Source organism: Engystomops pustulosus, chromosome 5 (assembly GCF_040894005.1).
Source record: "Engystomops pustulosus chromosome 5, aEngPut4.maternal, whole genome shotgun sequence".
NCBI lineage: Eukaryota > Metazoa > Chordata > Amphibia > Anura > Leptodactylidae > Engystomops > Engystomops pustulosus.
In genome coordinates, this window is record NC_092415.1 from 29,414,048 (window position 1) to 29,429,899 (window position 15,852).

Genomic DNA, 15,852 nt, shown 5'->3' on the forward strand with positions numbered 1-15,852 from the left:
CCTGGATATTTAAGGGACTTTTGCTCAGTTATTAAGCAATAGTATACCTAACTTTCCTGCACCAGGATGTATTGCTTGTGTCTGACCTCTGATTGTATCACTGGACTCCAAACCCTAAATAATTCCCAAGAAAGATGTGCCATAAGAACCCAAACAAATATAAATTGAAAAAATACATACTTTATTGATATACTTGAAAAAGACCAGATAAACAATATAAAATCAATTAAAAAGTGTAACAATGACACTAGAAACTCCGTGCGGTGAATGTGATATATTCACCAGCACTTAAAGGACACCTGTCATCAGGTCTCTGCCACTAGTCCTGTCACTACTACCTGTTAGAGCAGCTCACAAGGATCCCATCCCAGCCTTCATCTAGTTATTTCATACATTAATCATTATAAAATCATCTTTTCTTTATTATGTAAATGAGGCTGGTCACATGGTCAGAGGCAGTGATGTCACCCCTGTTCCCCCTCCCCTCTCCTCCCCCTGCTCATGTCTGTGTGTAATGTATAGTAAAGCATTGTTAGTGTGTGTGCTTTATCTGCTGACATGCTGCATCCTCCTAATACACAGGTGAGAGACACAGACATCAGCTACACATGAATCTGACATGTTCTGCTGTAACATGGCTGCCTGGAGCTGCTGTATCTCTCTTATACACACACACATGCACACACAGGCTGCAGGGGGTGTCAGCACCAGGAAGCACATCATTATACAGCCTCACATCATTATACAGGCTGTCAGTCATGCACTGGGGGTGTGGCTGTACCTCCCACTCATGAATAGAGTGGACAGCTTGAATATGCTAATGTTTCATTGGACATTTCACAGGTCATTTGCATACAGCTTTAGGACCTCATTGCTTAGGATTACAGGCATGTAGAGGGACAATGAAGGGATAGAGGCAATGCTCTCTAATGGCAGTTTATGAAAATATATTTAGTTTAGGGGGGTTATTTTGCATGACGGGTTCTCTTTAAATCCTGATTGCACAAATACAAAAGGTGTGAGCTCAACAATAAATATAGCACATAAGTCTAGGTACATGGTATGTAAACAATCAATGCACAATATGCAATAATGCAATGACAATGTAAACCAAAATAATGAACTCAAAATAGCCAAGATAGAGTGTTCCCCATGCAAATACCAAAGTCTCAGTCTGAAGCAGTTATGGCTACAGAGGAAAGAGCTGACACCAATGCAGTCAGGGCAAAGACGCTACCACTCCAAACCCCTCAGCATGATCATCATTTTCTCTCTGTGTTGCCTTCCTTGAGGTTGGGAAGTAAGAATTCTTCTTACAGAGACTTTGCCAATTAAAGGGGTTGTCCAGATGTTAAAATGTAGGACCAGGGCTTGTTAAAATAATAAACATGTACTCACCTTGTCTGGCACTCCAGGTGACCCGAGCTGCAGTCCAATGGAGCCGTATCTCTGTATGTGTACAGAGGCACAGAAGCTCCACTCTTTCTACTTCCGGGCGGCTGGGCACGTCCACCCATCACCATGTCCCAGGACCCGATACAGCTCTGGTACAGGAAGACTGTGAGTCCCCGCACAAAGTGAGTACATGTTTCGTTTTTTATCGAGCCAGGTCCTTGATTTTTTTCTACAACCGGAAACCGTTTTAAGGCCACCTTGTAGGCTTGTGGAGGCTTATAGCAATTGACACTCCACTAGGGGATTCTGAGAAAATATGAAAATACGTTTTCCAGGATAAGATAAGGAAAACCACGCCTATTTTAGCTACCTTGCCTTCCCTAAAACAGGCTCTGACTATCATTATGCAGAAATTCTGCTTGCCCGGAATTTGATTGTCTATGGACCACATTCTGGTGCCATACGTCAGTGTCTCTCTACCTTCTTGGGTCAATAGACAGAGACTGCTCGAAGAGGTTGTTAAAGGGTGAAGAAATGGGGACCAATTAGACAACACCCTTTGGCGCAAGTGAAATCCATTCAGTTTCAAATTGGGTCCACAACTAGCACCAAGTACCCATCTCCCTGTCCTAAGAAGTCTCCCTTATATATTTACAGACACATACTTTTGTGATATGCCCTATACTGTAATAATAAAAAATGTTATGATACAAGAGCAGAGGAAGGCATAAAGACCACCTAAGACGGTAAAACGTGCCAATTTGTAATGTAACCAACTTGTGTTGCATGTTGCTAGGGCGTACTAGCTAAGTCTGATAGTATTTGTAGTAATCATAAAACATTAGAGACCAAAAGTACAAAAAATAAGAGGAAGAGGACCAGTAACTACAACACTAACCCGAAAATAAGACTACATGCTCACACTGTAAATAAAATATGGCCGAGCTCAGTACTCCGGGCCATGTGCTTTACATCTTTGTCTTTGTTATTTGTCTCCAGTTAGCATTACTTTGCACTCCAGCTAAGATGTTTTACTCTGCAGCGTCCGCCAGCTTTTAGTCATCAATTATTTATGTGTCGTCCATGTGTGATCCCTCAGAATCTGCTATCTTCATGTTTACACTATTGCCACTCCTCCTTTCTGGATTGTATATATGAATTTCAGAGGGCAGGACCCCATTGCAATGACATAAATGAAGGATATCATAAAAAACAACAGAAGGCAAAAATTAAAGCAGAGGTTAAAATGAGGACTCCCATCTACTTATGTGTTTAAACGATGAAAAAGAGAATCCTGGGTTCAAGTGAATAAAGTTTATGTTCAATCAGATTTTAGTTAAAGAGAATCTGTCAGCAGTTTTTACCAGACAACACTGTAACCTATGTCTGGAATTGTCTCTGGAGATCTGAGTAATCATACCTTTGTGTGTTTTTAGTAGTGACATGACTGTGAAAAAAATAAATTACGGCATAATCCAGCTCTGTGACCCTAGTAAATGCTTTGGGTGGGTGTTGATGAGTCTATCAGTCTGTAGAGATCTTTTTGTACTGTTCTACAGCCCCTCTCCTCTGCTGAGTCGGAACTGTATGAGGAACTTGGTTGGATACTTACAGAGGTCACTCATAGCAGAGGAGAGGGGATGTGGGACAGTTCATTTGAAAGAGCAGAAAGCTTTTCAGGCTGAAAGTCCAGCCCAGAGTATTTTCCGGAGCTGCAAACCTGGATTAAAAGTTTACTTTTCACAGTTCTGCTGCTACTAACAACAACATACACAAAGTTATAGTTACACAGCGCTTCAGGGCCCTTACCCAACACTGTCTAAAGTTTATTATAGTCAAAACGGATGACTTATTCCATTTAAAGAATCATCCATACAAATAATAGGGGGATCCAGAATCACTGAAGTTGCGAGAAAAACCACAGAGGTCATCATATCCACTCACTGAAATGAGCTGCGGGACAGGAGCTTGGCAGTCCAAGAACAAATCTGTCATCAGATCCTCTGTCCCACTGCAAGGAGAGTTGCTAGGTGAGTACTGAATGCTGTGGAGGCATGAACTTCCACTGAGGGCAAAAAAAAACAGGAACCAGAACAAAGGTCAAGAATACAGTCCATAGAACCTGGAGTAAAGTGGTGGAGAGGGGGGGGGGGAAGGAAAAAAAAAAGCAGGGTTGACAGCGAATTGACAGCGATACCACCTACCGCCCAGGACAGTGGGACACAGCCTGAAATCTGTGATTGTCCTTGATTTGGGATGGTCAGGGGGTATGATGTAGTAGTACTGGTAGACTTGCTTTAAATGATACAACTCTGCCGCCTGCAGCCACCACTAGATGGAGCTCTGAAAAGCTGTATGTCCTCTGCTCTCCCTAGTAGTGGCTGCTTTACTAAAATATGACAGGAAGTAAGAAATGTTGTTTAGTGCTATCATGGGCAGAATTGCCTGCCCTTTATGACGGAGAGCTAAATTTAAAAGGATTGGTTTTGCTTATGGGATCATTTAGGATCTAGTAGACTCCCTTTAAAAGGATTTTCAGAGTTTATTCTAAAGATAACGAAATTAATCGGTGAGATTCCGACTTCTGGAACCCCAAACAACGATGAGAACGGACTCTCAGTGATCTGGAGAGCAGGGGTCCAGTAGTTACTAATTGATGGAGTGACAGGTAAAGCATTTGTCCTGCCGCTCCATTCAATAGTATGACAGTATTGGAAACTGAGCCCAGTGTTGTGAGTGCAGGATATAGCCAAGTCTTGTGAGTGTCAATTTCTGACACTTTCCATAATTTCTGACACTCTCCATAAAGTCCATAATGTTCAGTGGAGCAGCTTTGTTCTGTCACTGAATCAATTTGTGAGAACGGGTCTCCCGTTCTTTGGATTGCTGGTCCCGTTTTCTTAATCATTAGAGGGCTCGACAGTCAGTACGATCAACACCCTCACCGATTATCTCTATGGTTGATTACTCCAATAGACGACCATACGTACAAAAATATCTGCAAATAAAAAAATAAAATAAAAAGTGATAAAAGTCCCCTAAATGCACACATTCATTTAAAAAAGTGAAAAACAGAAACAGTACATATAATATATTGCCGCCTCCGTAACAACCCGTACAATAAAATCATTACTAAACCCGGACAGGGAACGCCGTTTGCACATCCAACCAAGCAAAAAAGGCTATAAAAAGGGATCAAAATGTCACATTTATACCACACTGATTCCAATAAAAAGAACAACTCATTCCACAAAAATATGAGCCCCAATACAGCTCTATCAACAAAAATATTCAAACTGTAAGGCCCTTTTCACACCTGCTTTTTTCATGCGCATGTTCTGCGTGTGCTTTTGACGCGCAGAACTTGCATTGCACTCTGACCCATTGTAATCAATGGGTTTTTTCAGACTTGCATTCTTTTTCACGCAAACACGTGCATTTTTTTAAATACGTGAAAACTTGTGTTGCAGATCACGTGAGAATCAGGGTGCGATCAGGGTTTGGTCAGTGAAAACTGACATTTTTCATCACAGTTCAATCAGTGTTCAGTGTGTCAGTTTTTCACGCACGTTTTCAATGCCATTTCAATGAGTTTTTCAGGCGCAGATAACGCGCTTAAAAAGGACTCAGGGCTGAGCTCTATCTTTTCTATGACAATTGATGTGTGAAAAACGCATTGCACTTGCCTGTGTCTCAGAGTGCGATGCATTTTTGAAAAGCATGCGCAGAACACGCGCTTCAAAAACTCAAGTGTGAAAGGGGCCTTAGTAAAGGAGCCCCAATATCTACGCTATATGGAGTATAAAACAAAAAATAAAAGTGAAAAATCAGTTTCAGAATACTTTTTTTTCCCATTCTGACCAAGAAAGTTAATAAAATGTACCGTAATCAATGGGTTAAAGCCATATCAGCAATATTGTTACTATACTCTTTGAGGGGGTTTAGTTTTCAAATGGAGTCACTTTTTAGTGGTTTCTCTTGTTCTTCTATGTTATAGGCTCAGCAAATGCTACACAGCGCCGGAAATTTGTTACAGCAAAACTTGCCCTCCATTAGAGTTATGTCGCTCCTTCCCTTCTGCGCTCTGTTATGGGCCCATAAAGTGGTTCAGAGCCACACGTGGGGTCTTGACTCAAAAGTAACTGCACAACAAAATCTGAGGTGTGTTTTCTCATTTTTTCTTGCATGAGTATTAAAATTTTAGGGCTAAATAAACATTTTATGATCCAAATTTGAAAATTCCGTATAGAACCTTTTGTTTTATTTCATGTTCGATTCCTAAACGGTTAACAACCATAACCAGGGCTGTTTTGAATAGGGGTTCAATGTAAAAATATGGTACTTGGTGGACAGTTTCTATAAATAAATATCCTCTAAATAGAACTTTTAAAACCCTATAATTATAAATATGCCTCTAAAATAATTGAATCTTACATTTTTTTCGTGAAAATCTGGGAAATTGCTGATCTATTTCTAAGGCTCCTAATGATCACAAAGCACTTAAAGGGGTTCTCCTAAGGTGAAACGATGGCAACTTTCCTCTGAACACAGCGCCACCCCTGACCATGGGGTGTGCAGGTATTGCAGCCCCGCTGTATAGAATTGAATGGAGCTTAGTTGCAGTACCACATGCTTCCCATGCTCTGGTGTGGCGCTGTTTTTGAAAACCTCTGGACAATCCCTTTAAGCCTCATTTGCATATTCCAAAACACCATAACACAGTGCACCCACGACCCCATGTAACATAGCAGGCAGTTGTGGTAGGTAAATTGCTGTGAGGTTTTCCCTGTTAATATTTCTTGACCCATTGAATGTAATCTTGGTGGTCTTGTTTATATAAAGTTTCTTAATACAAATTCTCCTTGTTTTTCCTAGGAACCAATCACAGCGGAGCTTACTATTTGTTTTTGTCCCCAAAGAGCAATTTAAAAAAAAAAGCTCCGCTGTGATTGGTTGTTATGGACCAAGTGATAAGTTCCTTCTGTCAGTGAGGAATTTTGACAGGGGAGGCCCATTGTTCCTGAGCAGTGACCGCCCTGTGTGTACTCTCTCTCCTGTGTCTCTCACTAGCTGCACGTCGCCCACAGGATATACACAGCGGTGACGTCACGCGTCGCGCGCGCGCCCGTTGTTCCGCAGCAGAGGGTCCGGCGGCAGCAGGGAGTGCGCGCATGACGTCACCGCGTCTCGCTGTGCGGTTTGCGCGTACACGGGTGTCTGTTGGAGCCGTCGGGAGCGCGCGTCCCTCCCTGCGCCTCGCTCCCCCCTCCCCTCCGTCTTCTCTCCGGTTCCCTCACTTCCGCTTCACTAATGGCTCAGACGGCGGCCGGAGGGTCCGGCACTAAAGTCGGGTGATTATTTGACAAGGAAAGCCGGGCCTGTGGTGTGTGTGTCCTGCCCGCCCCGAGCACTACTCAGGTAGGACATGGTGCAGACACTAGTGCAGGGTGGCGGCTGCTGCCAAGGGGTGAGATCATGGACTGGGAGCTGCTGTGTAATGTGGGGCTCTGGTGCCCAGAGAGACTGGCACAGTGATGGGACACTGCCTGGGGGTGGCCATGCTCCGGGACTGGATGCCCAAACTGTGCCCCTGGGCTGAGCCCTGAGGATATGTGCCAGGGACTTCTAGGCTCAATGTTATATGTGATGCCCATGAGACTGTACATAGTGGATGCCCGGGAGCTGTACCAGTGCTGGGAAACGTTGTACTGGGACATGGGTGCCCATGAAGCTGTGTCAGTGCTTTCTGCTTTATCCTGGGTGTCCTGTAAGCTGTGACAGTGCCTTATGCTGGAGCCTGGGATCCCCAGAAGCTGTGCCAGTGATTTGTACTGGATCAGGGGTGCCCATGAAGCTGTGCCAGTGCTTTCTGCTTTATCTTGAGTACCCATGAAGCTGTACCAGTGCCTTGTGTTGGGGCTTGGGTGACCACAGGGCCGTGCCAGTGCCTTGTGCTGGAGTATGGGTGCCCAGGAAGTTGTGCCTTATGCTGGAGCCTGGAAGACCACAGAGCAGTACCACTGTCTTGTACTGGAGATTGGGTGCCCAGGAAGTTGTGTCAGTGCCTTATGCTGGAGCATGGGTGCCCAGGAAGCTTTGGCAATGCTTTGTACTAGAGACTGGGTGCCCAGGAAGTTGTGCCAGTGCTATATGCTGGTGACTAGGTGCCCATGAAGCTTTGCCAATACTTTCAGCTGCAGCCTGGGTGCCCAGGAAGTGTTGCCACTGCTTTATGCTGGAGCACAGGAGACCACGGTGCTGTAGCAGTGTTTTGTACTGGTGACTGGGTGCCCAGGAAGTTATGCCAATGCTTTGTGCTGGAGCCTGGGTGCCCAGGAGGCTTTGCCAATGCTTTTGGTTGGTGCCTGGGAGACTACTGAGCTGTGCTTGTATCTTGTACTGAAGTCTGGGTGCCCAGGAAGTTGTTCCAGTGCTTTTTCGCTGGAGCCTGCTTGGCAACGAAACTGGAGGAGATGACTGTAGAGGTTAGGGGTTATCTCCATTACACTAGACAGTGGGCTTCTGACCGTTTGGGTCCTGCCTATCATAATTTAGCAGATGTCGGCTCCGGTAGGGGAGGATGCTTGTGGATAGATAACTTTTCAGCTGAATACCCAACCCCTTTCACTTCACTTCTGCATTGGTGGCATTGGCACATTTGATGGTAGAAAATTTTTGTTCTGCATATTCTCTGGAGTCTTTGTCGTGTGATGGATCGTACAGCAAATACATCCTGATGTATATTTTACCTATAAGTATTTCCTATAACCTTCCTACACAAGCAGTTGTTCTTATATTCACTTGTACAGATCTATGACTGCCCTTTATTGGTGTCTCGTTTCCCTGCTGAACACATGCAGCTGCCACAGATGGCACTTTGTGATCCCGAAATGTGTCTGTTCCTGGCTGTAAAGTACATGGCAGACCTGTGCTCTGCCACAGCTGGTGGGGACATGGTATATACAGTACATAATAGCTGCTGGACATTGATCGCTGTATATAACATAGGTGCCAGGCGGTGGGCGCAGTATATGACGTGTATAGAATAGCTGCCGGGCTGTGGATACATAGTATATACAATAGTTTCCAGAGCGGCTGCTTTGTTATTTAATCAATGTTGTCCTGTACTTGTGGCTATACACAGCTTTGTTTTGTTTCTATGTATCACATCACCCTAATAGTATTATCTATAACCTGTAGCTCTTTGGCATGGCTTGGCCATGCCTCATCTAAACCCAACAGTTACACACTTCATTGTAGAACACTAGATAACTGGCTGTTCTTGCCATTCAGGATTTTGGGAAAGCTGAATGACGCCCCCATGGGAGCTACAAGTCAGCCATAACACTTATTGCTAAGATTGGAGAGACAGAAACAGATGCATATACAAGAGCGGCTGAATATTATTTTATCTATTAGACAGGTGGGGGGCAGTGCCTTGTGTACAATACTCCAGGTGGGATTGTACGTAGCAGCTAGTGTCATTGCATTTTATGTAGACAAGTGTTACCCATTCATGGTGACAGCTGGGGGTCTGATCGTTCTGTGGAAAAGTCATTTATTTCTGTTTACACAATTGTTTTGTACAGAGCTATAGCGAAGGTCCGTCTGCATTCACATAAATTGACTTTTTTTTGGGGGGGGGGGGGGGTGTTAAATAGAACCTTCAGTAGATTTATTGTCATAATTCCTAACTGCAAAAACATACTCCGCTTTGTTAAGAGTTTGCCTGTCTGCGAGCCACAGACTGAGCACAGTACAGAGGACATGATGTGGTGTGTTATGGTGATCTATGATGCAAGGAGTCCCTGCGAAACACCAGCTCTTCTTTAAGTGATCATAAAGAAGGACCGGCCATGATCACTTGTTCTAGCTAGACTGAATTCCACTCATTGGAGGTTTTCTCCCCGTATTATGTTGTTGGGGCAGCTTTAAAGGGGTTTTCCAGGTAGCTTTACTACTTATGCCCTCTCCATAGGATAGTTAATTAGTAGGCGCAACAACGGGAATCCCTGACTAATGCAGCACTGCCAGTTCTAGCCCTCTGTTGTAAAGGATATGTTGGGGAATCCACTTGAAATATCGGATGGCTTAAACGAGATGTGAACATAGTTTAACCCCTTTCAGATTTTGGTTTTTGGGGTTGATAGATTTCTGGGTCCTGCTTCTATTATTGCTTGCAAATGGCATCCAGCAGAGCCACCACTGGTGACACCTCGTATTATCTGGTAGCTAATCAGATAAGTGACTGGCCATATGATACACTATTTAGAGGCCATCTCTTTTCATGCCCCCTGGAGATGAAGGGGGATTGCTCATAGACATCTGCAGGGCACAAGACCACCCCTTTAACCCAGAATTCCCTAATAGGGTAATAGAATATAGTTTGTGAACAACTCACACCCTTTTTTTTTCTTTACTGTATCTGGTGACCTGGAACGGCTGCGGATCCTGTGACCTTATACCGTCCCGCTATGGATTGTGACGCTGCAGATACAATTATTGTACTGGAGCTTCCTGTCAGGTCATTGTGGGCACCTTATTGTGTGGCTTTTTAGGTAGGTCACATCATCTTCCAGACGTTCACATCATTCATTGTAAGAGGCTCAGGAAGGAGCCTGTGTGTGCGCTCAGAGCTCAGCACCATATCACATGTATTGTTTATTCACACTGTGAGAATCTCTTTCCTTGAAAGCTCCATCCACCTTTGTATTAAATACACTGGAATGAGATGTTTAGTGCACATGGGGCAGATGGTGAGGATAGTGTTAGGCGATGGGATGGATAGGCTCCTGCGTGCCTCTACAGGTCCAGTGTCGACCCGCTGATCCCTAGCTCAGCACTTTACATCACTAAGAACATCCTAGGACTGGGATAACAGCTGCAGTGAGTTAAATGGGTTTTTCCGACCCCTGGGAAACCTGGGATAGGCCATCAGAGAATATCTGACACCCGGACCCCCGCACTCAACAGCTGCTTTGGTTGCCTCTGGGCAGTGGGAGGAAGCAGATGACTCCGTCTTATGTATTGCAGTTATGTTGGGGTCCTGTAACTTATCTCCTGTTCACCTAGTTTGGAGAAGGGTTGTAGTATGTTGTATCCCAACACAGCTGGTATACACTACAGAGCCATCGCCATTCAGAAGCTGCCAGAATAGCTGATTGGTGAGGGGGTTGGTCCTCCACTTATCAGATACTGATACTCTGTACGCAGTAGAAATCATATTAAAGTTTGGAAAGCTCCTTTAAAATGACTTGTGGTTTATGGTCCCAAATTGACCTGTATGAGAACTGTCCTTGCCTGGTTGTGAGTTAGGTGAAGCACATTGGACTCTCATCTCAAGATCCTGGCGCCTCCTCCCGTGTTGATGAAGCCGACTTATTACCCCAGCTTAATTGTGCATGCGCCATAGCTACGGCACTTCACTCGCCGCAACATGTAGTTGCCTAGATCTTCGGGATAAGGCCAAGGAGAAAACTCATACCTGGCGAATTGGGACACCAAACTACCGGTCCATAGGGACCTGTGGGTGATCTAAAGGGAACCTGTCACCCGGAATGACATTATTAGCTGGTGAGAGGTTCCAATAGCCTCTGCTATGCTAATTTTAAAAATGACTTTGTTTGCATTGTTGTATTGTTTTAGTAGTTTATTAAAGTTTTGGTTAATATTCTCTGGCTTCCTGGGCAGCTGCAGCCGGTTTTTGCCTGTGTCTCCTCATCCTTCCTCTTGCCCACACTATCCCCCTCCCCCTGTATGCTCAATGCACATGATAAGAAGTGGGGAGGGAGCTGCATAAGTGTGGAGGAGAGGAAACAGACAGGCTGCAGCTGCTCCCCTCCACCCAGGGACTCACCACACGCTGCTGACAGGGAGCCAGGTAACGTGAATTAAACTAAACCACTGGGATGATTCAGAATGCTGACATGAATATGGAAAACCGCCAGGGGACTGGGGGAAGAAAAAAAATAAAAAAGAGAGCATATTTTTGTGTTGCTCCAGTGCTTCTGTTTTCAGGCCCTGTGCCCCGCCACATGTTCAGGTGAGTCTTGGGTCCTCCTTCATCCAATGAGCAGCCTCCTAGGACATGGAGAATTATTTCCTTTTTCCTGGAGACTTCACTTCCAGGGCAGTCACCTTGTCCAGGGAGACCACGCATTGTATGATGTGGGTGTTGTGACTCCTCTGGGCTTATGCGTTGTTAGTATGTGTTCTTTTATTCTTGCCATGGACCAGTCCCCATATGGTTTTACATATTTGTAGAAGTCCACTTTAAGTGTAAAGAAAGCTGCAAATAAATAAAAAAATCTTGTAGCCTCTTTTCTATGGCTTCGGTGCTTGCATGTCATACATTTCGGACTTCATCGTATTACGGTATATAACCATTGCTGTATACTAAGTACTCAGCTATCTCTTATACTTACCCCCTTACACATGAATGCCTGGTTTGTGCCTAGTGGGCATGTGTTGGTCTTCACATTGCTAAGCCGACACCTATATAATATATATAATAAATTATATATATTTATTCTTATTCCCGTTTTGGATGGGTCGCGCAGGTTTAGTGGTCGCCTGTGTTGACCCCTCCTTGTTTGTATAGGTGAAGTGCATTCCCTGACAACCCTAAAGCTGCATTCATACTAACAAAAACGGAGCCACGCGGCCGTTCTTACGTCCACAGATAGAGCGCGCTTTATCCTTTTTATGGCCACGGTACACGTGCTCACCGTAACCAGCCCGGGAGCCATAGCTGCCTATGCAGGATGTATATCCGCCCGCAAATTTGTGGCCATATATGCCCCCCCACATACATTCTATACGTGGGTGGAAGCTTGGTGCATGCTGACGTGCGGGGAAATCATCTACCCGTCATTGCATTAATCTCATTGGCTTGAGGTGAAGATGCTAAATCCTTCTCGGCGGGGTCTAGCAGGCAGGCTCACGCTGGTCACGACTCTCCAGCTAGCAGCGAGACCTGGTATCGCCCTGACATGACACTGCTCTGTAACACGCTGCTTTTACTTTCATTTTCCGAGCATGATATACTGAGTTTTGTGTAGTACTTCCATACCCCCCCTCCCACTTTGATGTTATTGCTATGGTAACGTTATCCAGGATCTCGCTTTAGTAGTTTCTATATTAGATTGTTCAGCTGGCAGCGATGTAAGACTTTCCTCCTCTGCTAATGGAGGCACAGGGGATGGAAGGGGCTGTTTCATAAAGGACGTTTCATAAATTGGTTTAGTTACGAAATAAAACGCAGTCGCCTCTTAATATTTTCCTGTACATTACTATTCTAGTTGAACCCTGACCCGTCTATGTATCTGCCATTGTGAGTTGCAGGAAGGAAAGATGCGCAAGCCTGATAAACGGCACACTGTATGATAACGTCTGTAAATGTCGATAAACAGCAAATAAATCTATAGATTTTAAAGGAATTAATTCACGTACAACACAGGCAAAAAAAAAAACCCCTACAAATACTCGCTCCCGTTCCTCTGTCGCTAAGCTCAACACACCGGGATCACTTTGAAAAGAAACTTATAATTAGCAGCCCAGAGTGTGGGAACAAGATGTCCGTTGCTCCGGGCTGCCAATTATGCACCCCCCCCCCAACATCCATCTCCCATAGCAGCGGATAGCGCGAGGATCAAGTTCAATAGGAGTGGAGGTGAGTATTTAAAGGTTTTTTATGTTTTGCATGTGGTTGATTTCCTTTATGCACTTGCTTCTTACTGCTGGGTTTAAAGGGGTTGGCCACTTTACCTCATGTTAAGAAAGCGGAGCAGAACTATTAATAGATGTACATTGGTTAATTACCTAATATCCTGCCCCCCCCCCCTTACACACGCAGACACACACACATTACAAAAACATGAGGTAAAGTGGCCAACCAATTTAACCCTTGAAAACACACATGTCCTGTGTGTTTAGGGTTTCCTGCTGCCACCCTACAAAAAAATTTCTTTCACTGCTCGTGTGAATTAGATTTTTGAAGTCAAGGTGGAGGAACCAGCGGAAGTTTACGACTCAACGCGTTTTATTTGGCTGTGATTTACATCCTTTAACCCTACTAATATTCCCGAGCTGAGGAATGGTGAGGCCTCGTGTACATGAACGTAGTCTAAGGTCCAGTACTAGATGTTGTTTCAGTACCTTCCCATCTATTTCTGTCAGATCGTACGCATGGATGAGCTTACTAGACGATTCCCAAATTTGAATAATAATCTTTATATAGCGCCATCAAATTCCTTAGCACTTTACAAATCATACATTTTGGAGCAGGCCCTATTACCCTCTGAGTCTGCAGCTCAGTCTTTTCCTGGATGGAGCCACACACCCCTCCAACCCCTGATATAGGAGTGGTTATGACTTACACTGCACAGACTTCTCCATTGGCTGAAAGGCAGCAGGACACATGACACAGGAAGTCCAGAGTCCTACTGCCAGAAGGTCACGTGACCTGCCAGCCCAGCGGAGAAGGGAACCTTTAACAGACTAATTATAGAATGGGTTACCCTATTGGGGTATTCATCTTACCCTGTGCTGTTCTATTTTGAAGTCTTGATAGCTGTAGGCCTCACCTCTGAAGGTCTGTTCAGTCTGGCCACCCCGGCTACAGGTAGACCATAAATATTCTGACCCCTTTAAGAAATGAGTCCTGTATTTTATTTTTTGTAAATATTTTCCTCAGGGGGTGGACTGTTACCTTTCTGATAAGCTCCTGTCTGTAATGAAAGTTCATGCCTCATACGTTGCTGTCTGCTCTTCCACCACGGAGGAGGGAGGGGGACAACAAAGCCGAGCATTTATTTTTTTTTTCCCGTCCAACTCTGCAGAAGTGAACGCTCGTCTGTGTTGCCAAATTCCTGCTGATGTCATGGAATACATAATATGTGTATTTAACCGATGCAGGGAATCCTTCCAAAACAGCCCGGGCAGGTGCTAGGGAACCAGGCGAATTTCCATCGGTGGATGCGGTGAACTTTTATCCGCCGTCTCCATTCTCCAGCATGAAGAATTTATAGATTTTTTGATCTTCTTAGAGATGAATAAGTAGTTGTACTCTTCAGGACTCTTGCAGTGCAGATTTCCCAAAGCCTATTAAGTACAAGGCTCAGTAGTTCCAGTACATCGTGATACCTTCTTTGGCACAGGACTGACCCCAAGCACAGCAAAGCTTGGAGGTATGAGAGGCTTTTATACCGATGTCACGTAGTACAGAGCGTCTTCCATAGACTGAGGACATTGAATATCCCGGTTGGTTGTCATGTGATCTGTAGTTCATGGCGTAATATCCTTACACCCATTTTTAACAGAGCCCTTTGTCTAAAAAGGATAGACTCCAATATTATGATATTATATCTCTGGATAGGAAAATTCCAAGGCTAAGAGGGAAAAGTCTAGACCTATGTCCCTACATGTACAGGGAAGAGACACTGCGCTACCAAGGTCGGTGTATAGTCGATAGGACGATATCTTTCTTATCCCTTGTTACAAAATTCTTTCATGGCCAGATACAAACCCAACCGAAGTACCCTACCTAAGGACACCCCACTTACAGACAACCCATAGTTACAGACAGACCCCTCTGACCTCTGATGAAGCTCTCTGAATGCTTTACTATAGTCCCAGGCTGCAATGATCAGCTGTAAGGTGTCTGTAATGAAGCTTTATTGATAATCCTTGGTCCCATTACAGCAAAAAATGTTCAAACTCCAATTGTCACTGGGGCCAACATTTTTTTAGTTTGAATCTACAATTATAAAATATACAGTTCTGACTTGCATACAAATTCAACTTAAGAACAAACCTCCGGACCCTATCTTGTACGTAACCCGGGGACTGCCTGTACAAACTATTCCCGACTCCATCATTTTTGTTCTTCTTCAGATTCTGAGCTTTACATTTCTTGTAAGTAAAGTAATAATTCTGCCCTGAATTTCTCAGTAATAGCTGTATAACATTGTAAATGCCATTTGTACTTCTCTACACACCTGTATGCTACTTCCCACCTAGTGGCTTTGGGACACTAAAGGAAAAAAAAAAGTTTCCCCAAAAACTAATATTCAAAGTTTTGGAAATGTTACTGATTACTGGGCGTCTAACGATGTCATCACTGGGGCAGCATGGTGGCTCAGTGGTTAGCACTGCAGCCTTGCAGCGCTGGGGTCCTGGATTCTAGTCCCTTCCAGGGACGTCTGCATAGAGTTTGTATGTTCTCTCCGTGTTTGCGTGGGTTTCCTTCAGTTTCCTCCCACACTCCAAAAACATACTGGTAGGTTGATTAGATTGTGAGCCCCATTGGCCACAGGGACTGATCTAGAAAGCTCTGTGCAGCGCTGCATAATCTGTGTGCGCTATATAAAGAATTATTATAATTATTCACCAATGATCACTCAAATGAAGGGGGTCCCAAGTGATCATAATCTCATGTACAAGCCCTGCCCTATTGAT

At 44.4% G+C, this 15,852-nt stretch overlaps 1 protein-coding gene across 3 annotated transcripts in view; it reads left to right on the forward strand.

The window, feature by feature from the left end:
* Positions 1-6,582: 6,582 nt before the first annotated feature.
* The window catches only part of RNF19A (ring finger protein 19A, RBR E3 ubiquitin protein ligase), a 53,869-nt gene continuing 44,599 nt past the window's right edge, over positions 6,583-15,852 (forward strand). For all 3 annotated transcript variants that reach the window (XM_072151488.1, XM_072151486.1, XM_072151485.1), the window contains exon 1: positions 6,583-6,813. The gene's annotated coding sequence lies outside the window, so the exon portion shown is untranslated. The remainder of the gene's footprint in view (positions 6,814-15,852) is intronic.